This window comes from Macaca fascicularis, chromosome 11, assembly GCF_037993035.2.
Source record: "Macaca fascicularis isolate 582-1 chromosome 11, T2T-MFA8v1.1".
Classification (NCBI taxonomy): Eukaryota; Metazoa; Chordata; class Mammalia; order Primates; family Cercopithecidae; genus Macaca; species Macaca fascicularis.
In genome coordinates this window covers 119,658,637-119,685,493 of record NC_088385.1, presented here as the reverse complement: position 1 = coordinate 119,685,493, position 26,857 = coordinate 119,658,637, and the positions used below count along the sequence as shown (strand labels likewise).

Genomic DNA, 26,857 nt, shown 5'->3' with positions numbered 1-26,857 from the left:
AGAATTAATTAAAAAGACCCATTGAGGACCTACTAAGTGCCAGGCACTAGGCTAGGTGTTGGGGATAAAGTTGTCAATAAGCAGGTCCAGTTACTACCTTGAGGGAGAAAACAGCAAAGCAAAGTGCTTTTTCAACCCTGGCTGTCACCAGAACCACCTGGGATGCTTTTAAAAAATACTGATATCAGCTCCACTCAGCTCCACTCCCAGAGATTCTGGTGTAATTAGTTTGAAGCAGAACCAGGCATTGTTGGCCGGGCGTGGTGGCTCAAGCCTGTAATCCCAGCACTTTGGGAGGCCGAGACGGGCGGATACGAGGTCAGGAGATCGAGACCATCCTGGCTAACATGGTGAAACCCCGTCTCTACTAAAAAATACAAAAAACTAGCTGGGTGAGGTGGCGGGCGCCTGTAGTCCCAGGTACTCGGGAGGCTGAGGCAGGAGAATGGCATGAACCCAGGAGGCAGAGCTTGCAGTGAGCTGAGATCCGGCCACTGCACTCCAGCCTAGGCAAGAGAGCCAGACTCCGCCTCAAAAAAAAAAAAAAAAAAAAAGAACCAGGCATTGTTATTTTTGAAAGGTCCTGGGTGATTTTAGTGTGAAGCCAGTATTGAGAATAATTAGTTTAGTAAGAGGAGACAGATTTAAATAGATAATCACACAACTAGGTGACCATACTTGTACTAAGCAAGCCAAAGGAAAAATACAGGGAGAGATTTCTTATGGTACTAAGAAAGGTTTTGCTTTCCTTGAGTAATTAGATTCTTCCCTCTCTTTGTTATTGAAAAGTATAAAACTTGACATATCTCCCTTTTCACTTTGGCAGCCAGGAAGCTCAGTACCAAATTTGAAGCTCATGTGGAACAATTCCTGAAATCCATATTGCCTACACATGTGGTCTTTTCCTTGAACCAAATTTCTACCCTTACTTATTTTTTTCATTGAATATAAATCTCTAGTTCTATTTTGTCATTGGTTCATGGTTTGTGTTCTTAGGTCTTCAATCTTTTATGCTGTAGAGGAATTAAATTATCAATAATACAATAATAAGAATGCCTTCTGTTTATTTGCTTGGCACCTATTATGCTACAGGAACTAAGGCAGGTGCTTTAGATGTTTTATTTCCAGTTGTTTAAAAACACACACACAGAGAAGAGGGTGTTCATTTTACAGATGATAAACTGAGGCTCAAAGCAGTTAAGAGCGTGTCTAGAGTCACAGAGCAGTAAGTGGACAGGCTGCTGAATTAATATCCTACTTCTACTATAACAAATTACCACAAACTTGGTGACTTAAGACAACACAGATTTATTATCCTACAGTTCTGACAGTCAGAAGTCAAATGGATTGTCAGTGCTGCGCTCCTTCTGCGGGCTCTAGGGGAGAATCATTTCCATGACTTTTCCAGCTTCTAAAGGATGCCTACACACCTTGACTCATGGTGGAACATAACTGTGGCCTCTCTTGCCATTGTCACTTCTCCTGCTGCGAACTCTGACCCTCCTGCCTCTCCTATATAAACATCATTGTAATCCATGATAATCTTCCCACCTCAAAACCTTTAACTTTATTGCATCTTCAAAGTACCTTCTGCCACATAAGATAACATATTCACAGGTTCCAGAAATTAGGGCATAGACATCTTTGGAGGGCCATTGTCCAGCCAATCATAACTAGGATTCAAACTTACATCTTTCTAACCCCCAGACCTTGCTCTTTTCACTATTCTTTGTTGCCTCTGAAAAATCTGGGACTTATTTCTGTGAAATCATCAATCTTAGGACTTTCCTGGGTCTAACAAGAGAAAGGAGCATATTTCTCTGCAGATCAGGCAAGAAACAGGAATAATACTTTATTTTTCACCAGAGAGAAATTTCCCCCATTTCCAGTTAGAGCTGGTAGGACTATTTGCAAAGTAGGGCATCTGAGATCAGCACCCATCACCCTCTGCGGTTAGCCAGGTGGGGCTTCAGGAATTGGCTCACTTCAGTTTTCTGCATTACTTGTTTCCTTATTTGTTGCCTCCCCCGTGTGTACCGCATAACCCAAAAGAGTATCTCAGAGCCCAAAAGAGCCCAGCACGGAGCTGGCATTCCTTTGATGAATGCAAACTCCAAAGTTGCCCTGATTGAATGGATAAGATTTGACCTGGGTACAAAATTTGAAACTTGGGGATTAATGAAGTGGGCTCTGCCAGAATCCTTCATCTTTGGGAGGGGTTGACATGAAAGCTGAGGTCAGGGCCATAATGGAAAAGCAGGAGTGGAATTGTGTTTGTTTGTCTAGCTGGGGCCCTTCTGAGAACAGAGATTACATCTCTTGAGCATTCCACAAGAAACAGTCTGAATCGATCGTGCTTAGACATCAATAACAATCCACCTATGAAAAATTATCCCACAAGGGCACAAAGATAGATGTACAAGGATATTCACTGCACTGTTTATAACAGCAAAAAAAAAAAAAAAAAAAAAAACTTGACACCACCCAAATGTTCATCTAAAGGGAGTTGGGGAAATAAATGATCATACATTCTCAATGATGGGAACTTGTACAGCTATTAAAAGAATGGGATAGATGAGGAAAGAGGCTGAAGATATATTGCAAAATGAAAAAAGCAAGTTGCAAGGAAGTCTATATAGCATGGTCCTATGTTTTTAAAAAATATGTATTTATCAAAACTCATCAAATTCTGTACTTGGTAACCTGTGTATTTTTTACTTATATGGATTATATGTTAATAGAAAAATACATGTATACATTCTAGTTATTGATTTGAAGAAGCAAATTTTTTAAAATTATTTTTTGAAATTGAGACTTTCCTTCTCAAAAAAAAAAAAAGAAGACTTGCCTGCTTATATAATGCAATATTTATGTTTTGTTGAAAGGTTAAGTCAAAGAAGTGGCTTACCAATGATTGTGGTTTTGAACAGAAGACATACAAGAGATATGTATTAGCATATACATAGAAAATAAACACAGGAGATAAGTTTATGCATTGAAAAGCTAAAAATACACACATTTTGAATTTAGGAGTGAGTAACAGGGTGAGGGTGGAAGATGCAGGAACTAAGTAATAAGTTTCTATAATTGAATTTTTTGTTAGGGACACATATTACTAGTAACAAGAAACAAATAAAGGTTACGAAAAAATCCTTTCTGTGAGCCATACCATTTGTGGGAAATAGTGAAAACACATCTTATGTTTAGGAAAATGAGGGGCATTTAATAATTTAGCAAGTCAGGAGAATTGGACCTCGTTTGTGTTTTGAAAATATAAAAAATTGGCATTTTCTGATTACAAAGGTCATATGTGCTCGTTGTATAATTAAATACCTAAATAACATGAAAAGAAAGGCTTGAAACTTACCCCTAACACCACATCCTATCCCCAAAGGGAGCAAATCTTAACATTGGGGTATATACCCAATCTTACAAAAGCAACACTAATCTTTATGTACTGCTTTAAATTTAAATTTATTGATTTTGTCTTACAATATGTAAAAAGCATCTTTGCATGACAATAATATTACAATACATGTCATCATTTTAATAACCCCAGTTATTAAACTATAGTCGTACCATAATTGGTTAAAGATTTATGTTGCTTCCAATTTTTTGCCAATTTAAACATTGGTACAAACAAAATTCTCATACATATATTTTTATTTAAAAACTTTTTTTAAAAAATAGGAACAGGGTCTTACTATGTTGCCTAGGCTGGTTCAAACTCCTGGGCTCAAGCAGTCCTCCTGCCTCAGCCTCCCAAAGTGTTGGGATTACAGACATGAGCCACCATGCCCGGCCTCATACATAGATTTTTAGGCATTTATCTGACTCTTATGCACATTCTTAAGGCTTTTGATCCTTGTGACCACCTTGTCTCTCCATAAAGGGAATAATAACTAGTATTAATATATGTTGAGCATGGACTTCATGCTAGGCCTTGTAATCCTTTACCTCTGAACAATACTATAAGGCTGGTATTTTTATTATCCTTCATTTTATAGATGGGTAAACTGAGGCTAAAAGAGGTATGTAACCTTTCAACATCACACAACTACAAACCAGCAGAACCAAGAACAAAAGTCGGATCTGTCTGCTTCCAAAAGGCAAACTCACAATCACAGCACTTTGCTGCCTGCTATGCATATGGCTTCCAGAATAGTTCTGTCATTTCATTATCCCACCAACATCACATGATGAAGCCCACATCCTCACTTCACCTCCCTCGCCCAAGCTGAGCATGTGTGTGTGAATCATGTAGGGAGTGTGCATTTACAAGCAACAGAAAACTCAACAACAGGGTTAAATAATAAAGTGATTCATTGGCTCAAATAACCAAAAGTCCTAAGGAAGGCCACGTGTCAAGGATGACTTGATTTCAGCAGCTCACTGGTGAGACCAGCATTCAGGTTTTGTTTCTTTTCCCTGGCTTCTGTGGTGCTGGTTTCATCTTCCATCTGTCTCTCCATGGTTTCAAGATGGTCCCCAACAACTCCCAAGGCTCTGGGCTTTAATTCCCCAGGTCCAGACAAGGGGAGAGAAGGCTGACTTTGGATGCCATCTCAGAAGAATGAGCTCCTCATTGGCCTAACTTGTCCATATGCTCCCCCTGAACCCATAACTGTGGCCAGGGGTAGGATTATAACAATTAGTTTAGACCTAGATCCTGGAGTGAAGGTAGATTTATCATCCTCCAAAAGCTAAATAGGAAACATGTGGAACAAAAATTAAGGCATGTATCAAGAGGGGAGTTGGCTATTGGGCATAGCAGTATCCTCTCTTATGCACCACCTATCTCTTGGGCCTTACCATTGCAGTGCATCCTACTGGCTTCTCTACTGTCACTCATGTCAAGGAGAAGTATCAGGAAATTAACTTACCTAGGAGCAACCTTCAACCAATGATGATAGAGTAGGTGTATAAATACCCCAGTTCCCTCACTCCTTAGATGGAACAACTGAGGTGCATTTTCTACAGTGGCTCTCAGGTTTGCCCAGTGGGATTAAGTTCCAGTTGTCCTCAGTAGTAACTGGGTTGGTGACTCACCCTATTTGTCTCCCTTCTCTTACTTTCTTATGTCCCCACTCCCCGCCTAGTGTTTCCTGGGACCACATTCCCAATAAACCACTTACACTTGGATCTCTGACTTCGGGGTCTATTTTGTAGGAACCCAAACTAAGACAGTGAGACAACTACAAAATCCACTACATTATTACTCATGGCCTTTGTCTACTTTGGGCACATTCTACAAAGATAAAATTGCAGTGCTGTGAGGCTTATAATAGATGTTCACACAGTGGCTCTCCCTGCTGACGAGAGAACCATATCTACCTCCAAGCTATCTCCTTCACCTTCAGTGTGAAGGAGAAAGGAGGCCCCCTTCCTTCAGAAACCACTTTGCATGCACAACTACCTCAACAGTGACCAGACAGGAATGCATTATTAAGCATCCCATGGAGACACTGTCCTGCAGATACAGACATCTGGACTCCTTGGTGAGGTTCCTTAAAAAAAAAAAGAGAGAGAGAGAGAACTCTAATTCAGCCCATGGTGAATCAGAGTTTTTAATATATCTCTTTCTGGGAGCATTTGCTATAAACAAACTATTAGTCTGGTAGAGAGATAAAAAAGAAACTCTTCTTTAAAAGATGTCAGACATTAATGTTTAAGCTCTCTTCTAAAAGATGTAATCTCTCCTTTCTCACCTGTTAATGGGATTTGTATGACAATAATTTATTTACTGATTCAATTAATTGCCGTATAGCTTTGCATGGCTGGATGCAGCATTGGCAAATGGCTGATTTCTATCAGGAAAAGACATGTCAGTAGCTTTATTTCAGGGACGAATAAACCAAATCATAAACCAAGCAGATTTCTACCTCAGAAATGACCCTTTTCAAAAGAGAAAACACTGGATCTTTAAAATGGGACGTAATTCTGAGAGACAGAGAGTAGAAAGGGAACTGAAAGATGACTGAGTTCAATTGCCTCCTTTTACAGATGAGAGTTGGGAAGGGAAAATGTCCTATCTCTAAGATTACTGAGCTAATGCAAGCCCAGGGAAGCACCCCACACCCTGACTTCTGGTTCAGAGCTCATCCCACTACATTGTCTGCCCACATCCAAGAACACTGATGAAATCAACAGAATCTATTTCTGTTTCCAGTGGGCTGGGCTGGGGGCTGTTGGATCAAATGGATTGAAGGCAGAGGCAGGAAAAGTGCCCAGCCTAGAATGGACTTGACAACACACCACCTTCTCTCTCTCAAAGGAGCCTGACTCTAGAAAAAGCTGAAATTCTTGAGATAATGCACAGAAGGTTACTCAGATGATAGAATCATATACAAATGCCTTTCAGCTTCCAGGTAGGCCACAAATGGGTGAAGGGATGGGCAGTAAACATAAAGAAGAACATGAGAACATCCTCGAGGATCCCAGTGTTGCCAAATCATCTGATTTTTCAAGAGAGACCAAAAGTCCGAAGTATGATATGGCATGTTCCAGCTTTTACATCTTGGGAATTGGCATAATTAAAAAAAATTAAGCCCCATAGAAGGCAAACAAAACATGTCATCTACCAAAATATTAGTCTGTAGCCTCTGGCACAGTATGTCAACATCTGTTGGCACATCTGGTCATTCATGCATGCATGTATTCATTTATTCAGGGTCAATGGCAGTGGTCCCTAAATCTTTCTACATATTAGGACCATCTAGGAAGCTTAAAAATCCCAATGCCGAAGTCCCACACCATAGCAATTATACAAGAATGTTCAAGAGTGGGAGCAAGCCAGGCATGGTGGCTCATACCTGTCATCCCAACACTTTGAGATGCCAAGGTGTGAGGATCACTTGAGGCCAGCAGTTCAAGACCAGCCTGAGCAATATAGTAAGACCCCCATCTCTACAAAAAATTTTAAAATTAGCTAAGCATGGTTGCATGTGCCAGTAGTCCTAGCTACTCAGGAGGCTGAAGCAGGAGGATCCCTTGAGTCCATGAGTTTAAGGCTGCTGTGAGCTATGATTGCAACATTGCACTTCTGCCTGGGCAACAGAGCAAAGTGCTATCTCAAAAAAAAAAAAAAAAAAAAAAAGTGGGGGAGTGAGGTGATGGTGGAAGCCAAACATTAGGATGTTTTAAATATTCCACATGATTCCAATTTATAGCCATACACATCTGGGAACTACGGATCTATAATGAGTCAGGCTGTGCATCAGGCGCTAGAGACACAAGGATGACTGCACAGACATGTTCTCTGCCCTCATAGGACTTACAGTCCAGTGAGCAATTCAGACAGGCATCTAGATGTGGCAGAGGCTGCCAACTGCCCAGCAAGTCTTTTCTCCCCTTCTTCCAGGGCACACGCTGGACTGCATTTCCCAGCCTTCCTTGAAGTTAGACGGAGCCACCTGTCTCCATCAGAATGTGAGTTGAAGGCCTGTGTGTGTCTTCCAGGTTGGCCCCCAAAATCCAGCTGCTTCTCTATGCTCTTTAATGTCTGCTGCAAGAAGCGGCTCCCGCCTGCCAGGTGTTGAGGATGGCAGAGCTGCTGTCAGCCCAGGCCAATGGGTCCATGAATAACTGTAAGGACCACTTGTTGACCTGGAGCAGTCACCCTGGACTGTTTCACATAAAAGAAATAAACTTCTTTATTCCTGATGCCTTCGGATTGTTGTTGAGGTCTTGTTACAGCAGCCTAAGCCACAACTAAGTGATTACAACAGAGATAAGAACTATGACAGTGGTAGGGTAGGGTGCTATGGAGGCACAGACCCAGATGGAGGGAGATCAGAACAGACCTACTATTGATTCATTTACTTATTCATTCAACAAATATTGACTGAGCACTTGCTATGTGCCAGGCACTGTTCTAGATGCAATTAATTCAATGAGCAAATAAGTTATAGTCATAGAAATCTCATGAAAAGGCACTAGGGATACAGCAGTGTCTCAGTCTGTTTAGGCTGCCATAAGAGCTTTAAAAATAACAGAAATTTATTTCTTATAGTTCTGGAGGCTGGAAAGTCCAAGATCAAAGCACCAGCAGGTTTGATGTCTGATGAGGACCCACTTCCTGGTTCATAAATGGCCGTTTTTTCACTGTGTCCTCACATGGTGGAACGGCAAGGGGTCTCTCTCGGGCCTCTTTCATAAGAGCACTAATCCCACTCATGAGGGCTCCAGCCCATGATCTAACCACCTCCCAAAGGTCCCACTACCTAACACCATAACCTTGAAAGTTAGAATTTCAACACAGGAATTTGGGGTGGGGAGTGGTATGGTAGGTGGGAGGAAGGAGAGGACACAAACCTGCAGACCATAGCAAGCAGTGAAAAAAAAAAACAAAAATCATTGCCCTTGTGGAGTTTAGGATTCTCAAAGTATAAGGTGACATTTAAACTCAGACCTAAAGGATGAATAACATAGGCAGAAATTTGGGAAGGGGGCACAGACACCACCGCTCCCAGAAAGCAGAAGAACACCTGCAATGGCTGGGAGGGTGGAAGAAGGTGGCATCCCAGGGACACTTCAAGGAATTGATCCTGGCTGGGATACAGAATGGGAAGCTGGGGAAAGACGTGGGGAGAGAGGTGAGACAGAGAGAGACTGAGACAGAGGCAGCTGACTGGCAGAAACAGAGACACAGAGAACACGAGGCAAAGAAACTGCCAGAGACAGACCCAAGACAGACATAGACAGAGAGCAGAGCTGAAAGATCTGGCAGAGAAGGAGACAGGTCTTACAGAGCCACCTTCCTCTGATCCTACACCCGCGCAGGTCTTACTTTACACAAGAGACAGATGTTCGCATTTTAGTTAAGCTGACTCTTTGGTTGGTGGAGAAGGTAAATATTTGCTCTCCTACAACTCCCAGCAATTCTTCCTATACAAGAAGGGCATCGTTAATTAGCCTGAGAGCAGCCTTATGCTTGGCTTAGCTGAGATCACGGTGAGGTTTGCTCCCTCAACATGTAGGGCTTGGGTTGAGTGATGGAGGGCAGGGTGGGTATTGGGAGGTCTGGCTTCTACACCTTCCCTGACTCTGGGTGGTGGCTGTGGAGTCTGTGCCTTTGCTTCTTCATTTGTCACATGAGCCTCTACATTCTTCCTCTGACATTCTGTGGCAGCACTTATCAAAGTGTGTGATCATGCATTTAATTGCGACATTGTTTAATGTATGTTTGCTACAGGAGAGCTTGAGAACAAGTTGTGTTTGTCTTGTTCGTGGATGAATGCATAGTAGGTGTTCAAGAGCATTTGCCAAAGGAAACGAGGGAGGGATGAAAGAAGGTAAAAAGGAAAGGGGGAGGAAGAGAGGGAGGGAAAGAAAAAAGATGTTAAACACACATAGTACTATGACAAGGAAGAACAGGTTGCAAGGGGACTTAACCTCGTCTGAATTCACTCTTTAAGAAGAGAAAACTGCAAGATGAGTCTTAAATGACCTTCCTGGATTTCTCTGGGGAAGCTCATAAACGCTCCTGCCTCTTAAAGAGGCATCTACAGTTCCACAACCACAAACAGAGGAAGGAGAGAGACTGACATATAGAAATGACCACCACCAGGAAACCACAGAATTGGAGGCCACCTCCCCTGACCCTGCGGTGCACCCCATTGCTGGAGGATGGCCATTGCTGGAAGATGAGCTAGATGGGGATGGAGTGAGCAGTCAGACTCCCTGAACACTCACTCCTCTCCCTCCTCCTTAGGGCAGACATCTGTGATTTTGCTCCTTTCTAGCTAAAACTGAAGATTTCCAGGCAGTTGAAGCCTTTGGATTTTCAAATGATAAGATGAGCTGAATTCACACTGGGAACAAATGATGAAGCAATAGCTCACCTGGCAAAAACAGCCAGTGGGAGATCAGCTTGCATGGATTGTAACGGCTCCATGAGTCCCTGTCAATATACATAAATGTGAATAAAATGAATCATTGGAGGGTGGGAAGAAGAGAAGCTCTAAGCCAACTAAGAACTGCAAAAGGAATGATGGAGTTAGAAAACCCTCAAAGGATGCTAAAACTAATGAATGAAAGTGTGATGAACAGCAATATATTTATTAGTCTCAAAGTATCTCCCCACAAATCACTTATTCATTACAAAGGGGGAAACTGTATCTTTACAGTGGCAAAACCTATTAACCATAAGTGATCAACTTCACCAGGAATAAGACAAACCAATAGCAGGTGCCTCCAGATACAATGCACCAGGGAGAATTCAGATCATTTCTGCATCATCCCTGCCAAAAATGCACAACCTGAATCTAAACACAGGGAAGGATCAGGGAAGCTCACATTGAGGGCCTGGAAGCTTCAAAGATGTCAAAGTCAAGAAACAAAGAAAGGCCGAGAATTGCTCCAGAGGAAATGTTAAGAAGACATGACAACTCAATACAATGCACAATCCTGGATTAGATCTTGGACAGAGAATAAAGAGAAGATTACTGGGACAGTTGAAACACTTTGAAAATAAGCTGTGGATTAGATGATAACGTTGGAGAGATGGTAAATTCCCTGCTTTTGAAAACTGAACTGTGGCAATGTAAGAGAATGTCTTTCTTCCTGGGATACACACGCTTGAGGTGTTTAGAGGTTAAAACAAAACAAAACAAAACTGGAAGAAGAATCCAAACATCAGAGCACAGAGTAAAGGCTGGTTTCTGGAGTCAGGGAACTGTGTTCAAATCCCAGCTCTGTCTCCCCTGACTGTGCGACCTTGTCAAGCCCCTTGACTCTCTGAGCGTCAGTTTCCTCATCTGTAGAATGGGGCTAATAGTGCCTTTCTTTATAGGATTCTTGCAAAGATTTGATGAGATGACCCCCTGCAAGGCCTGAGAATAGTCTCTGGCACACATAAATTCTTGATAAATGTTAGAAGCAGCTATAAATCTCAAAGTCCCAGAGTTGTGGAAATCCTCAGAGTTTTCCAGCCCAACTCCCCTCCCAAATATGAGTCTCCAGATAAATGCTGTCCATGAAAAGAAGCAGGATTTTAAATACTGCGGAGTCAGAGTTGTGAGGGCTCTAGTCTCACTCTTTTGTTTTACAAATAGAAAACTGAAGCCTGGGGGGGTGTGGTGGTACTTTGGGAGGCCAAGGCGGGTGGATCACTTGAGGTCAGGAGTTTGAGACCAGCCAGGCCCACATGGTGAAACCCTGTCTCTACTAAAAATACAAAAATTAGCCAGGCATGGTAGCAGGCGCCTGTAATCCCAGCTACTCGGGAGGCTGGGGCAGGAGAATTGCTTGAACCTAGGAGACAGAGGTTTCAGTGAGCTGAGATCGCACCACTGCATTCCAGCCTGGGCGACAGAGTAAGACTCTGTCTTGAAAAAAAAGAAGGAAAGAAAGAAAGAAAACTGAAGCCTGGAACAGTCAAGGTCAAGTGGCTTGCCAAGTTCAGTATGACTCACCAAAATTTTAATTAACGCCTACTATGTGCCAGGCCAGTGCTACACTGTGGGGGTTACAAAGATAATCAGGCTCAGAGCCTGAGGGTGAAAGTGTGTGTGCACACAATTAAAAAGTGTTGATGGAGGCAAATCAGAAGAAAATCTTCCCCACATCACCCCATGAAATCTTAGCAGTCCCCAAACCTGTATTTTTAAAATTCCTGTCTCCACATATTTGCCCAAAGCCTCCTCTTACTGGAACATCAAATCTTTTCCCATTTCTTGCCACAAATCTTGTCATGCTCTTACTTAACACCTTCAGTGACTCCCTATTGCCTTTGAGGAGGGGAAAAAAAAACAAACCCTAAACTCCTATTCAGGATGTACTTCATCCAGCCCAACTACTCAAAACAGCCCCGTAAGCAGACTGATGAGCCACAACATTTACCGAACACCTACCATGTGCGAGTCCCCATGAGGCTGCTGGGAGGATACAGAGAATAGTTTGTTGGCTTTGTTGTTAGCAGCTTACACAGTAGCCAGGGAGCAGACATGCTTGCAGAGTGAGCAACACCAGACAGTGTGGAGCTGGGTTTCTCCAAGTGTAGTCTCTACGGAGAAACCCCTGCATCTCTCTGATAGGAAACTAATATTGCAGGTGGGATGCATGATACCCAGTGGCACAGCTAGAGTCGTTCCTGCAGCAAAGGTGATGTGGTTTGGTCTGCCTGTGGGAACCAAGGTGAATAAATGTGGAGCCTGGAGTGTTCCACGCTGTGGTAGGCAAAATACTGCTGCTCCTCCTCGCCCACCCCCAAGAGGTCCACATCCTAATCCCCAGAACCTGTGACTATGTTACCTTGCCTGGTCAAAGAGACCTTGCAAGATGTGGTTTGCAAGAGGTCAAGATGTGGAGATGATTCTCTGTTATCTGGAGGCAACTTTAAGTGTAATCACAAGTGTCTGAATAAGACAGAGGCAGAGGGAGATTTGACCACAGAAGACGAAGTAGGACATGGGATGGCAGAAGCAAAAGGTTGGAGGGATAGGATTGCTGGGGGACCAGGAGCTGAGGAATATGTGCAGCCACTAGAAGCTGGAAAAGGCAGGGAAGCAAATTCTCCTCCCCTAGAGCTTCCAGGAGGAACACAGCCCTGCCAACACCTTGATTTTAGCCCTAGAAGGCCCATTCTGGACTGCTGACCTTCACAGTTATAAGACGATAATACATATGTATTAGTTCAAGTGACTAAGTGTGTAGTAATTTATTACAGCAGCCATAAGAAGCTAATACACAAGCCATGTGCCACCCCAAGATCTTTTGGTCCTCACCATGCTGGGATGTCAGGTGCAGCATTTACCCAGCAATAAACCTGACCTTCTCCCCCAGCACTGACAACAACCCCAGGATTCTCCACTCTTTCTTGTTGGTTTCCCTGGACTCTACTCATTGTTTTGAAAACAGCCCTGAGTTAAATTCTCCTCAGATAACCCAGTCTGAGAATGCCAACTGTTTCCTGCTGGGACCTTAGCTTTCATCAATCTCACTGCCTAATGAAGTCCCAAAGCTCAACTCCTAAATATCTGCACATTCCAGAACATTCTTGTCCCTACATTTCCTCATGTCTCAAAAGCTGATTTCCCCATGGCCCTCTCAGTACCCTGGTTCCTGCTGCTGTAGAGATTTCTTCAGATACATGAACTTCATATACAACATTTCCTCTCCAATTTCCCAGAAGAATCTACCCACAGCAAGAATGCCTTAATGATGCCCTCTTTAACTGAATATTCCACAGGGAGCCCAAAGAAGAGATATATATCACGGTAACATGAACAACTGCTAGTGGACACTGTAAACATCACCAATCCCAAAATTTCTACTGGGATTTCACTTGGACTTTCAACTCTCACAGGTGTCAACTAGAGAAAAAAATCAAGCTTTTAAAGAATTAAAGTTAGCTTTATTCAGAAGTCTTACTGAGGGCTGTGGACTTAAGGAAGCCTATAGCCAGGGAATGGTCCTTTAGAGAGCTCTATCAGACTGCTCTGGTACAGTATATTAGCCCACTGCTTATATACAGGTGGTAGAGGTTTAGTACGTGCAAAATCACATCCAAGTTGGATGTAACAGTACATCTGGTTATAGATTATAGAGGCACAATCGCTAACCCCATAAGATGAAATCTTATGTGTAGGAAAAGGCAAGGAGTAGAGTCACTTATCTTTTAAGGAATCTAGTGACTCAGGCAAAAGACATGGGGGGTGCTGTGTGATGTATCCTCTTTTGTCTTCAACACATGTTTCCAGAGAGTTGGATGTCATCACAGAGTCAGAGGTTTCTGACATTAGGCTAGCAAGCAGAAATGAGCAGACATGGCTTTTTACATTTGCTACTTGATCTCACACAGCTCTCTCTCCAACTTTCTGAGGCCTCTCTTGTCCTCCCAGCTCTATCCCCTTCCACTGAAGCTTTGGAGTGAGACCTGTGACATGAGGGTCGAAAGCTCACTCTCTCCCCAAACTCTCACTAAAGCAGTCTTCTAAACAAAGACGGCTCCATGTCTACATGGAATTCTAATAGGAGGGAGAAAACAAAATTGTTTTTTACCCTCTATACAAAAGTAGTGTGAATTTGGAGTCTGGAGATTGATGGGTCACTAGACAAGATTAAGGAGTAATCCAAAATGAGAGAAGCTGAGATAAGAGAGCTGGAGGAAGTGAAAAGCCCCAGCCATATGGCAGCACAGGGGAGCCCAGGAGGAAAGGCAATTGATGAGAAAATTCCTATGGTGGGAGAGGCTAAGGAAATGTACAACGTTGACTATTCCATTTTAACTTGTTTTCTGTTTTGTCTTGAGCCGTGGTCCAGATCAGCCATTTTCAAGCCTTCAGTAAAAGCCTGCTACACATAAGTTGCCAGAACATCTGGGGATGTTCTGAGGCATGGGGTGGGCGATGTTTAAAGTAAGATGAAGAGGAGACAACAGCTTCAGGAGGCAAGACACCACACACCACATGGACCCATCTAGAATTCCACACGAGAAGTGACTGGGAGTGCAAAAGCCCTCTGAGATTCCCAGATATACCCAAGAAGGCACTGGACATCCTACAAACGTGAAATGGGAGCTTGGACCATTTTGATTCTGATTTTAAAGTGACAGACAAGTGGAGGTGTGGAGGAACAGGAGACATCCCACATGTAGATGGCACTTTCAGACTTTGAACCTTAACACTAATGGCCAAGGTCTCAAAAATAATGATGCAAAATGGAACTCAGCGCCTGAATGGCTGCTGAACTGTGGTGTTAATTACATGTCTGCAAGACATTGAGAAGGCTAAAATTAGCCAACAATCTGATATGTTGACATTTGGCATCAGTAAGCTTCTATGAAAGACAGATTTATAAGATGAGCTTCTGTTTCATGATGACACACAGGCTTTCAGGAGCCTCAAGAAATTCTGAAAGTTCAGCATTTTCTCTGCATCCACTTGGCTATGCATGGTGCTGAGAAAAGGTGCTGGCTTGCCCACTCCTTGAGGTGAAAGAGAGGAGGAAGAGAGAAGGGCAAAAGCTGTTAGACTAAGCTCCCAGGCTTAGTCACTGGAGTGTATTTTTCTGGTGATATTCATTAATATGCATACCCAGAACCAACACTTTTCAAAAAAGTGAAACAAAATAAAGCTCTCTGGCTAACTATAGAATTCATTATGCTGCTTAAATTATTGCGGGAAATGCATGCCTAAGGTCTCCAAGCTGGGAAAACTTTTTATTATATGCCAGAAACTGAGCCAAGAGTTTAACTAAAATTAACTCATTTGATCCTCACAAATACCTTCGGTGGAAGGTACTATTATTATCCCCTTTTTACAGATAGGGAAATCAAGTCTAAAAGAAGCAGTCACTTAGCTGGTGTCTCTGTCAAAATCAAATCAAGAAATCCAAAACTGTTTCAAGTATTTACGACAGAGAGAATTTAATGCAGGGGATTGGTTACATGGGTAAGGAGGGAGCTGAGACTATCGAGGAGGGTGAGGCCACCCAGAGACTAGCAACAGCAGAAAGTGGTTACTGCCGAAGGCTTGGGGGATGAAGGGAGAAGGTAGGCTTCCTAGAGCCTTGGGGCCAGTGTCACCCAGTAGAAGCTGGAAACTTGGAGGAGTCAACAAACCTTCCAGAGGCAGAGAGGGAGGGGGAGAAATTCCTTGGTCTTTCCTTCCTTCTGCCTTCTCCTGTAATGCCATTGCTTCCCATTGGACAAACCCAGCAGGAAGCCAGGTGACAAAGAAGTGTGGAATATGTGGGCTGCAGGGATGTGTCCCCTGTAATCAGAAAAGAACAGAGGACAGATAAATAAGGCCAAGACCAGGACAGCTGGTAAGTGCCTTAGCCAGAATTTGAACCCAGGTCTAATCCAAAACCAAATAAACCACAGCTCCTTTCATGGAAGAACATAACATCCAACTGTAAATTTCCTCAAGGTGACACCTGTCATTCCACGTGGAAATAGGGGAGGCCAGATGACCTTCTCAGATTCTGGGCAACGTTCCCTGTTAAGGGCAGGCATAAGGGCATGAGTTCCCACAGGCATGAGTTCCAACCCCAGTTCAGGTGCTGGCTCCTCGTGTGACTTTAAGCAAATGACCTCACCTCCCTGAACCTCAGTTTCCTTCACTGGAAAATGGAGGATAGAATTACACACTTCACAAAGTTGATCTAAAATTTAGAGAGCAGTTGAGTTCATGCAGGTGTTAAAAAAAAAAAAAAATAGACCAAATTCCTACCATTGCCATCAACAACATTATGTAACCTACAGATTTCTCATTTAACTCACAGAATTACCACTTCACTTACAAGCTGGGTGTCCTCTTGAGGAGGCAGGGTTGGCAGAGAAGAAATGAATTCCTCAGTCACATCTTCAAAGCTGTCCTGGGCATTCTCTCAGAGGCCTCTTGGCTTTCAAGCAAACCTATCCAAGTTCATTAACAGTTACAAGCTGCTCCCTGGGAAGGAATACCTGGAGATCCTGCAAAGTCTGTTTATTCTGGCCTGTTCTCCTTAGTGCATGCATTTACCTCATACTGCAACCCTACTTTGCTTTCATTAGAAAATTATTCATTAGGGGAAAAAAGAGAGAAAACCAAATACCTAGGCAAACAAACCCAACTCCCAGGGCTTGCAGATCTGTTATGAGCCTTTGGTTTGGAAGGCATCAGGGAAATGCAAGCCACAATTAGGATTATGAAATGTATGATATGGGCACAAGTTCAGCATGGAGTTGGCTGAACTGCTCTGCTGTGATGGGACGGGTTTAATTTGTTCAGCACAAAACCATCCGGTGAGTCATCTGCTCTTTTTGATTGAGCTGGAGGTAGTGCAGCTCCCCAAACAACAAACACCACTACTCACCTTCTAGGGGACCCTTCCCGCCCCCTTCTACACCCATGCAGTGGAAGTGACAGAGAATAGAACCATCTAAATGTTACTCAAAATGTGGTCTAGAAAGTGCTTACTCCCTTAGTGGGTTAAGTAGTACCCCCTGCAAAATGCATGTCCACCAGGGATTTCAGAATGTGACCTTATTTGGAAATAAGGTATCTGCAGATGTCATTAGTTAAGATGAGGACATACTGGGTCAGGGTGGGCCATAAACCCAAAAATGTGTGTCCTTACAAGAAAAGGAAAGAGTGTGCATGCCTATAGTCCCCACTACTCGGGAGGCTGAGGTGGGAGGATCACTTGAGCCTAGAAGTTGAGGCTGTAGTGAGCTGAGATCACACTGCTGTATTCCAGCCTGGGTGACAGAGCAAGACCCTGTCTCTAAAAAAAAAAAAATTAATTAACTAACTAAAAAAGAAGAGGAATGAAGACACAGAGATATACACAAGGGAGAAGGCCATGTGATGATGGAGGCAGAGATTTGAGGCAAAGCTACAAGGCAAGCAATGCCAAGGATTGCTGGGAACCAACAGAAGCTGGAAGAGACCAGGAAAGACTTCATCCAAAGTCTCAGAGGGAGCACGGCCCTCACTGTTGCTCCATTTCAGACTTCAGAACTGTAAGAATACATTTCTGTTGTTTTAAGCCACACAGTTCGTGGTAACTTGTTAAAGCAGCCTCAGGAAACTAAGACATTAATAACAATTTTGATACTTAGCTCCTCACAGATCAGCAACAGTTTATGGACCAGCACCAGTCCACGGACCACACTTTAAGTAGCTCTCTATTTGGATTTAGGCTCTGTCTTTCTCCAGCTGTTGGATTCGGTCCAGGGAAACTCTTATTCGCATCCTTAACCCTGGGTCTATACTTAATGGCAATCCCTAAGGATAATGATGCATACAGCATTCATACCGTAATCGATTAGTGGTGGCTGCCTGGAGGAGGAGTCTATGGCTCAGAGGGGAAAAAAACTGCAGGATCAACTAGCCATGTCTGCCCGGGATTGAAATGGAAAGTCACGGCATGTCTATGCTATCCAAACAGTCCTCGAATATTCCACATTCTCTTTGGGGAAGATCCCTTTGGGAGCTATCATTCAAGAATACATCTAAAAATAATAATAATAATGATGGTGATAGACGCATAGAGTCTTACTACGTGTTGTTTTATATACATGAATTCATTCCACTTTCATAATAACCCTATGAGGCACATATTATTATTATCCCCATTTTACAAGTGGGGAAACTGAGGCTAAGTGAGCCATGGACTCAAGCAGTCTGGTCCAGAGTCCTCAATATCATCCACTATGTCTGTATATTCATCCCTTAGCATAATATCTATAAACAACTCACTTTATAAAGAAGTAGCTTTTTTTTTTTTTTTATGAGCCCTGTCTTAAATGTGCAGGAGTGCAGTGGCACAATCTCAGCTCACTGCAACCTCCACCTCCCAGGCTCAAGCCATCCTTCCACCTCAGCCTCCTGAGTAGCTAGGATCTCAAGTGTGCATCACCATGCCCAGATAATTTTTGTAATTTTTGTAGAGACTGGGTCTCACTATATTGCCCAGGCTGGTCTTGAACTCCTGGGCTCAAGTGATCCTCCCGTCTTGGCCTCTCAACGTGCTGGGGTTACAGGTATGAGCCACTGTGCCCGGCCAGGAGTACTTTTTTTTTAAGTAGCCTAAATTTACATACGTTGAGCCTCAAGAGAGATTCCCCCACTATGTCCACCTATCCATGTCTGCCTGCCATTTGTGACCCTCAAATTGCAAGCCTTTCTGAAAGAGAGAGCCCCAGAGGGAGAAAAATAACAATAACAAGAGTAGCTAACATATATTAAGCACCTAGTATGTGTCAGCCCTATTCTGACAGCTTTAAATCTTTAAGGCATTTAATACGCACAGTCCCATGAGGTGGTCACTGTTCTTATCCCAAGGGTTGTTAATTGCCCTTGGCTTTATGAAATTGCACATTTCTAGACAGCTGCAGTGCTCATACTCCATGTCTCATTTCTCCATGTGTTCACCAAATATTTATGCAGCACTTACTATGTGCCAGGCCAATGCAAGATGCTGAAGAAGACAAAGTCCCAGCCTGAAGGGGCTTTTGGTCCAGTAAGGGGATAGTCAGGAAACAAATAAGTATAACACAGTGAGACAAGATTCCCCGGACAAGGTGTCAGGTAAACATAGAAGAAGCTGCTAAACACTGACTAAGCAATCGTTCTCAAACGGAGGCGGTTTTGTCCCTCAGGGACATTGGGCAATGTCTGGAGGTACTTTCAGTTGTCACAATTGGTGGGGGTAGTGCTACTAGAATCTAGTGGATAGAGGCCAGGGATGATACACAACAGCTTACAATGCCCAGGAAAGCTCCCACAACCGAGAAGTGTCCAAAACGTGGTAAGGTTGAGAAACCGCGCTGTAAATGAGTCAAAGTCAAGACAAATTTGAGCTGGGCTTTTAAGGATGTGTAGGGGTTTATAAGAGGGGGAAAAGCATTCCAGGCAGAGGGAACAGCCTATGCAAAGTCAAGAAGAAAGTAAAGGGCAAGGCACGTTTAGAGAACATGTCTCAGGATGTCCTCCCAGGGAACAACGGGAACAATCTCAAATGGGAACCGTGTAGCATGAGTAATAAAGTAGGGTGGGAATAGATCCCAGTGGGTCCCAGGAAGCAGTCTACATTTCATCCTCTAAGCAATGAGGAGCCACTTAAGGTATTTGAGCAGAATGGACAATAGCAGGTCAGAACTGAAGAAAGGCTTGTGGGGAGGTGGGGAACACCAAGGTCAGGACACCATGAAGCCAGGCTGCTCCACACCATCTCTGTCCCAGCATCTAGTGAATCCTAAATTCTGGTGCCTAACTCTGGCAGGCCCAAGTGCAAAGCGTCATTCTGCATCCCAGACTCGGCCAGGCACAGATTCAAAAAACAATTAGCCTCCGCTGATATGGCAGTGACGAAATCTTAACTCCAGCAGGCAAGAGCACAGCAAGTTTCCAAACCTCTGCCCTGAGGCATTTCTAGCCATTTTTATCTGGGGAGGCTTTTTCTGCTAGGTTTAACTAGGGAGGTAAGAAGATGACCTAATTTGAGTTCTTAGAGGCTCACACACTCAAAATTAAGTTTCTAAGGTTCTGTCCCTGACATCTCTCCATGCCTTTTCCTTTTGTTTCTATTGACTTCTCTGCAAAGTGCTTTAGGGTCCCAGTGGAATTTACAAGCCTTACAGCTTCCCAGAGTTTACCTCTCAGCGAATCCGGCCGGTGGCCATTTTTGCTGTCAGCCAGGATAATCGATACTATGCTCTCAAATCGTGTTTCTTTCTTGGGCAATTTTCCTGAGGCTGTTATCTCTGCTCTGTGACACCCAGGACTGCAAATGGCAGTCAGAGAAGAGTTTTGGTTTGGGAGCTTGTGTCAGAGGTGTTTGAACCAGAGTGACTCCATCTTGAATAGGGGCTGGGTAAAATAAGGTTGAGACCTACTGAGCTGCATTCCCAGGAGGTTAAGCATTCTGAGTCACAGGATGAGATAGGTCAACACAAGATACAGGTCACGAAGTCCTTGCTGATAAAACAGCATACAGTAAAGAAGTCAGCTAAAACCCACCAAAACCAAGATGGTGACAAAAGGGACCTCTGGTCGTCCTCACTGTTCATTATACACTAATTATAATGGATTAGCATACTAAAAGACACTCCCACCAGCGTCATGACAGTTTATAGATGCCATGGCAACATCAGGAAGATACCCTATATGGCCTGAAAAGGAGAGGAAGCCTCAGTTCTGGGAATTCCTCACCCCTTTCCCAGAAAACTCATGAATAATCCATCCCTTGTTTAGCATATGATCAAGAAGTAAATATCCTTAGTCCAGCAGCCCAAGCTACTGCTCCGCCTATGGAGTAGCCATTCTTTACTCCTTTACTTTCTTAATAAACTTGCTTTCACTTTATGGACTCACCCTTAATTGTTTCTTAAGCAAGGTCCAAGAACCCTCTCTTGGGGTCTGGATCAGGACCCCTTTCCAGTAACACTTGGATTGATATTCACCATGTATAGTCATATGTCCTGTAATGATGGGGATGTGTTCCGAGAAATGTACTCTTAGGCAATTTGGTCATTGTGCAAACATCATAGAGTGTATTCACACAAACTTAGAGGTATAGCCTACTACACACTTAGGCTATAGGGTAGAGCCTATTGCTTTCAGGCTATAAACCTGTACAGCATGTTATTGTACTGAACACTGTAGGCAATTGTAACACAATGGTAAGCAATTGTGTGTCTAAACTTATCTAAGCATAGAAAAGGTACACTAAAAATATGGTAGTACAATTTTATGGTACCACCATCATATATGAGGTCCATCATTGACCAAAACATCGTTATGCAGCTCATGACTGTATTTGGGCAAGTGACTTCCCCCTTTGGACCTTGTTTTCTTCATTTGTATAATGGGAATAATAAGGTATCTAATTCAAAGAGCTGTGTAGAGACCACAGATGTGAATTGCTTAGTACAGTGGTTGGCACTTAATAAACGTTCAATAGATTAATATAGTAATAATATTATTGTTACCAGAGCCACCTAAAACTGCATGACCTTCTACACTCTCCTATTCTTTGCTAGAAATTATGAAACTACATGAGAAAAAGGTAGAAGGGAATGAAAAGTCATACAGATCCTTCCCTGCATCTGCCGTGTCCACTCTGTGCTGGGTTCTTGTTTGCACATCCGCTTGTCTTTAATCCTCATGTGGCAGCCACAGAGAAGTGCTGCTTCTATCTTCCTTTAGAAAAGAATTTCCTTCCATTGCAAAGAGAACCTTCAGGATCTGCTGCAGCATTTGAGCCAAGACCACCTTCTTTTCAGGTAGCCCCAGCCAATGACTGGGCATGGCAGGGGTACTAAGACCTTGTCACTTCTGCCCAATTTGAGGCTTCTTCATTGCTGTCTTTTGATGGGAGCTCCCTGTTGGGTGGGCCAAGACTTCAAGCCTGCATCATGAGCTGAAGGCTTCCCCTGCACACTCCTGCTTCAACCCCTTTATCTTTCACAGGCATTAACCCCCAGTAAGCCTCTTGCACCCCTAACTCTGTGTCTGCTTCCAAGAAGGCCTAACACACCCCACAACCAACTCTTAATGTTGTATGTGTGTATGATGCTGGTGTGAGTATGTGTGTGCAGATATGTGTGTGCCAGTATGGGTGTATATGCACAGGAGTGTGTGTGGGTGTTTGTGCAGGTGTGTGAAAGTATGTGTTCAGTTGTGTGTATGTGTAGATATGTGTGCAGGTGTGTGTGTACGGGTGTGTGTGCAAATCTGTGCAGGTGCATTTGGAGCTTGTTTCCGTGTCTGTAGCACAGGCTCATGCTTGAAACTTGCAGAGCCTGAGGTTCTTATCTCAAACATGAGACGCTTGAGTGCCAGGGGAGGTGTCTCAGAGCCTAGCACGGTGCCCAGCTCATTGCAGGAGCAGCTTGAGGCATATTTGTGAAATGAATGACTAAATTGATAACTGTAATGCAATATTGAAATCAGACAGTAGTCTGCATCTTACAGAAGAGAAAAACATTCCCAAAGTCCAATTTCCTTTTAATCTTCTTAATGACAGCAATAGCCAACATCTACTGAGGGTTTTGATGGTTGCAGTTACACACTCTAGATCCACCTTCATGGAAGAGCACACTACGTCAACTGCAGAGCCACCTTACCCAAAGCCACACACCTCCCAGGTACTCAACGGACGCTGAGTATACAGACCCAACCATCTTGAACCAACTCAGGACACCCCTCGAGGGCCATTCTAGCTCCAGGGCGCTCTGTGGGGTCAGCTGAAGCAATGACTGGACTGCCATTGCAGCTCAATGTCTCCCACTACCTTATTCTGCTCCCTTCATCTCCTTCCCACTGGGTTGGATCCCAAGAGCTCTCTTTATTAAACATCCTGCATGCTCATCTCCCCACAAAGCCATTTCTTGGGGAACCCAGGCTGCATTAACGAGGGTGCCCAGAGCATTCACATGCATGGACTCATCAAATTCTCACTACAGTCCTAGAAGGTAGGAATTATTAATCCCATGTTACAGGTAAGAAATAAGAGGCCCAAAAGATCACATGGCTAGCAAATGGAGAGTGGGGATGCCAGCCCAAGTGTGCTGGACTTCAAAGCCTAAGATTCTAAATCTTTGGAAATGAGTGTTTCCATCCTCCACCTCCAAACGGAGTCTCTAAACTGAGTCCAGCTCTCAGAAGTAGCCAAGGTAATAGAGAGCTGCTTGACACCCCAGAACCCAGCTTTTCCCTTGGGCATCACTCTGAGGAGCCTCCACGGGATCCAGCACGAACCAAGAACACCAATCAGAGAACTCTAAAGTTCATGCTTCCAGAAACGCTTGTTTGCGATTAGATCGCCAGAAAGGTCATTTTGAAAGAAGTCATTGCTGAGCTGATAATGAGTTTAAAAGGATGTTTAATCAAACATAGTTATCTGATCGAAGCTGGAACCTGAGAAATGAGCCCGAGACTTCCCAGCCCACTGAAAGCCTGTTAAAAGAATCAAGAAAACACACAATTTACGTAGCTTCTTTATGGATTTTTGGGGGAAGCGGGGCATCTCACTGGGCAAGAGAAAGAGAGAGAAAAATGTATAAGGACTGAACCAATTTGATTGAAATATTTGCTGTCTTTGGGACCAAAAAAGAAAAACAAAACACCTGCCTCCATAATTAAATGTCATTTTTGTAGAAGATTTAATTAGAAAGCCATCAAGGGAGAAATCCCCCAAATGGGTTTGACATGATACTAGTATCTGAAACTGCTAAATTAGAAGTGAGAGGAAGGGCAAGATGGCACAAACTGCACAGGCCAGGAAAAACCCAGGAGGCTGTTGAGGGTCTCTTCAACAGAGCAGATTGGAATAAAGGAAATTAAGAAACCTTATTCTGATTTGCCATTTGTTACGAAGTCTCCCAAAGGCATTCACAGGTGATTAAGCTTTTAGAAGACAGGCATTTCCTCTAAATTTAATAGAAATAGAGAGCTGGACATTTATCGAGGCTCAAAAGCTGCATAACAGGTCATATATTTTGTGGATTGGCATTTATTAGCATGCATTGAAGGATATATAAAATGATTGTCACTTTTGGACTGCCTAACATACCACATATTGAATCTTCAAAAAGACAGAGAATAGAAACTTATACATGTATTCATTGACTTATTCTTCTCTCCCTCTTTCTCCTGCCTCTCTTTCTCCCTCTCTCTCTTTCTCTGATTCACACACGCACACACCATAAAATGAAATGAACTATAGAACTTAGAACTTCCCACCTTTCATACTGTAAAACACTTCATTCTCCTCCTATCCACAATATTTAGCATCTCAACACACAGCCAACTCTAACACAGAGCTCCTAGAGAGGATCCCTCTGGAACACGGCTCAGCTATTTTCTTATAGGAAATTGCAGAGAATTTCATAGCAGTGCAGTGTCCCCCTTTCTGTTCAGTCAGTCACCAGGGAGGCTGTAGCAGCCTACAAAAGCTGGTAAATGGCAGAGATCTGAGCCTCCAGTGTGCCCTGTAAGCCAGCCCTGGAACAATGGCCAGGGCTGGCCTCATTTCCTGGGATGTTCTTTGCTCCGTGGCATCAGAAGCTCTTTCAATGGCTCTTGTTTCCTTCTTCAGTGGCATAGGGACGGAAATGGCCAGAGAGCCTGCTTCCATTCACGTTGGTTAACTGCCCACAAAATGTGAAGGTCTTGGCCAGGTATTTTCACGGGTTATGGATGAGAAAGTTAAAGCCCCATGTCACTACTTGGGGATCTTCAAAAGCAGGCACTGAAATAGAGTTTGGGGTGCAAACTGTTTCCTAGGGATCGACACTTATAAAAGGAACAAGGAGGAAGCAGGACTGGGTGGAGAGAGATGTTGGAAGCACTGGCCTTGCACAGCCTCGGCCAACCCCATGGGAAGCTCTGGAGCAAATACGGTCCCTAGAAGTTTTCCTGCATTGAGCTGACACGGCCAAGCCTTTATACCATATCCCTACCTGGCTCAGATGCAGAGACTGACTTCCCAGAGAAAGGCATGACGTTGGGCAAGTGGCTTTCTGCAGCTGAGGCTACCCCTGAGGGAGCTGACAGCTGGAGACCTTCGGTCAAGTGCACTCCCTGCAGCTGGACAGCAAGTCTGATGGTGCCTCTCCATGTTGACCTCAACCAGTGCATTGGTCTCCTCGGGCTGCAGGATCACCCTACCACAGGCTGGGGGGCTTACACAACAGAAATGCATTGTCTCACAATCGGAAGCTAGAATTCCAAGATCAAGGTGTCGGCCAGGTTGCTTCCTTCTGAGAGCTGTAAGGGAAGGATCTGTTCCATCCTTCCCTGCTGGCTTCTGGTGATTGCCAGAAATCACTGGCATTCCTTAGTTTCTGCTGTATCACCCTAATCTCTGCCTTCATGTTCACATGGTGTTCTGTGTGTGTGTGTGTGTGTGTGTGTGTGTGTACATGTCCAATTTTTCCCTTTTTTATAAGGACACCAGTCATATTGGATTAGGGGCCCATCATACTCCAGCTATAACCTCTTCGGAATGAACTATATCTGCAACACTATTTCCAAGTAAGGACACACTCTGAGGCATTAGGGGTTAGGACTTGAGCCTATGAATTTGGCGGGGCTGGGGAAATAATTCAACATATAACACACAGAAAGGCTAAATAACGCCCATGTCCATGTCCATGCAGGATGTGAGTAGCAGAATCACAATGGAAAGCAAGGCCAAAGGGTATGGGTAAGCCAGTGGTTTTAAGCCAGTGGTATGGGTAAAACTGCAGCTAGCTGGATTACAAATTATGTATCAAGCTTAGCAGTTCACTGTCCTCCACTCTATTAAAGCAACTAGTCAATACTTATGACTTAGTGGATTCCTCTTATTACCCAGTGTGACGCCTATGTGATATAGTTGAATTTCTACCATGTCCTAACTCTGCTTATCCTTAAGAAACAAGACACCTGAGGTTTAAAAAAAAAAAAAAAAATTCCCTTTGTATGCCGAGTGCAGTGGCTCACACCTGTAATCCCAGCACTTTGGGAGGCCAAGGCAGGTGGATTGCTTGAGCCCAGGAGTTTAAGACCAGCCTGTGCAACATGGTGAAACCCCATCTCTACCAAAAAATGCAAAAAATAGCCAAGTTTGGTGACACACATACCTGTAGACTCAACTAGGGGACCGAGATAGGAGGATTTCAGTCCCGTAGCTGGGTCAGCAGGTGTGTGCCACCAAATGGGAGGGAACCTGAACCTAGGAGGTCAAGGCTGCAGTGAGCCATGATTGTGTCACCACACTCCAGCCTGGGTGACAGAGCAAAACCCTGTCTCAAAAAAAAGAAAAAGTTCCCTTTGTAATCAGACCAACTAAGACTGGTTAGAGCCAAAATTGCTGACCAAATGACTTCAAAAAGATCTCAGGCTCCATTATCATCTCATTTCCATGCTAAGTGACACTCCCGCTAGCACCATGACAGTTGACAATCACTATGACAATGATCAGAAGAAGTCATAAAAAGACAGAAAGGAAGGCAGCGCTTTGGTTCTGGGAAGTTCCCTGCCCACTTCCAGAAAAGACATGAATATTCCTCCCCTTGCTTTTAGTGTTCAAACCCTTCATCAGAGAAATGGTATATTTTAACCCCCTCACCCTTACCTGTTAAGAAGTTGGTTTGTGAGCCATGCTCCTGCTTCTCAACTCCATAGCCATTGAATAGTCAGCACTGCTTGACACGCACTTTCAGTTTTGTGTATTTGCTTTGTTTGGTGTATGACACCAAACAAGGAAAGACCCCATCTTTTGGGGGACTGGCTTTGTCAGTAACACTGCCACATCCAAGATGGGTAGTAAATTCTTTTAAGGTTAAATATTATAGTCTAATACTTAATAACCACCTAGAAGGCATTGAGTCTTAAGTCTTTATGGTTCTGAGAACATTTTGGTTTCATATTGAAAGCTA

The 26,857-nt window shown here is 43.6% G+C and overlaps 1 protein-coding gene across 18 annotated transcripts in view; it reads right to left on the bottom strand.

Annotated features, from left to right (window-relative positions):
* RPH3A (rabphilin 3A) overlaps positions 1-26,857 on the bottom strand; it is a 335,220-nt gene that overhangs the window by 152,883 nt on the left and 155,480 nt on the right. For 2 of the 18 annotated variants that reach the window (XM_045366006.3, XM_074007942.1), the window contains one exon: positions 16,246-16,360. The exons of 15 other annotated variants lie outside the window; for them this stretch is intronic. The gene's annotated coding sequence lies outside the window, so the exon portion shown is untranslated. Of the gene's footprint in view, positions 1-15,562; positions 15,714-16,245; positions 16,361-26,857 lie in introns of all 18 variants that reach the window. One more of the 18 variants, XM_065524840.2, reaches the window with a different exon arrangement.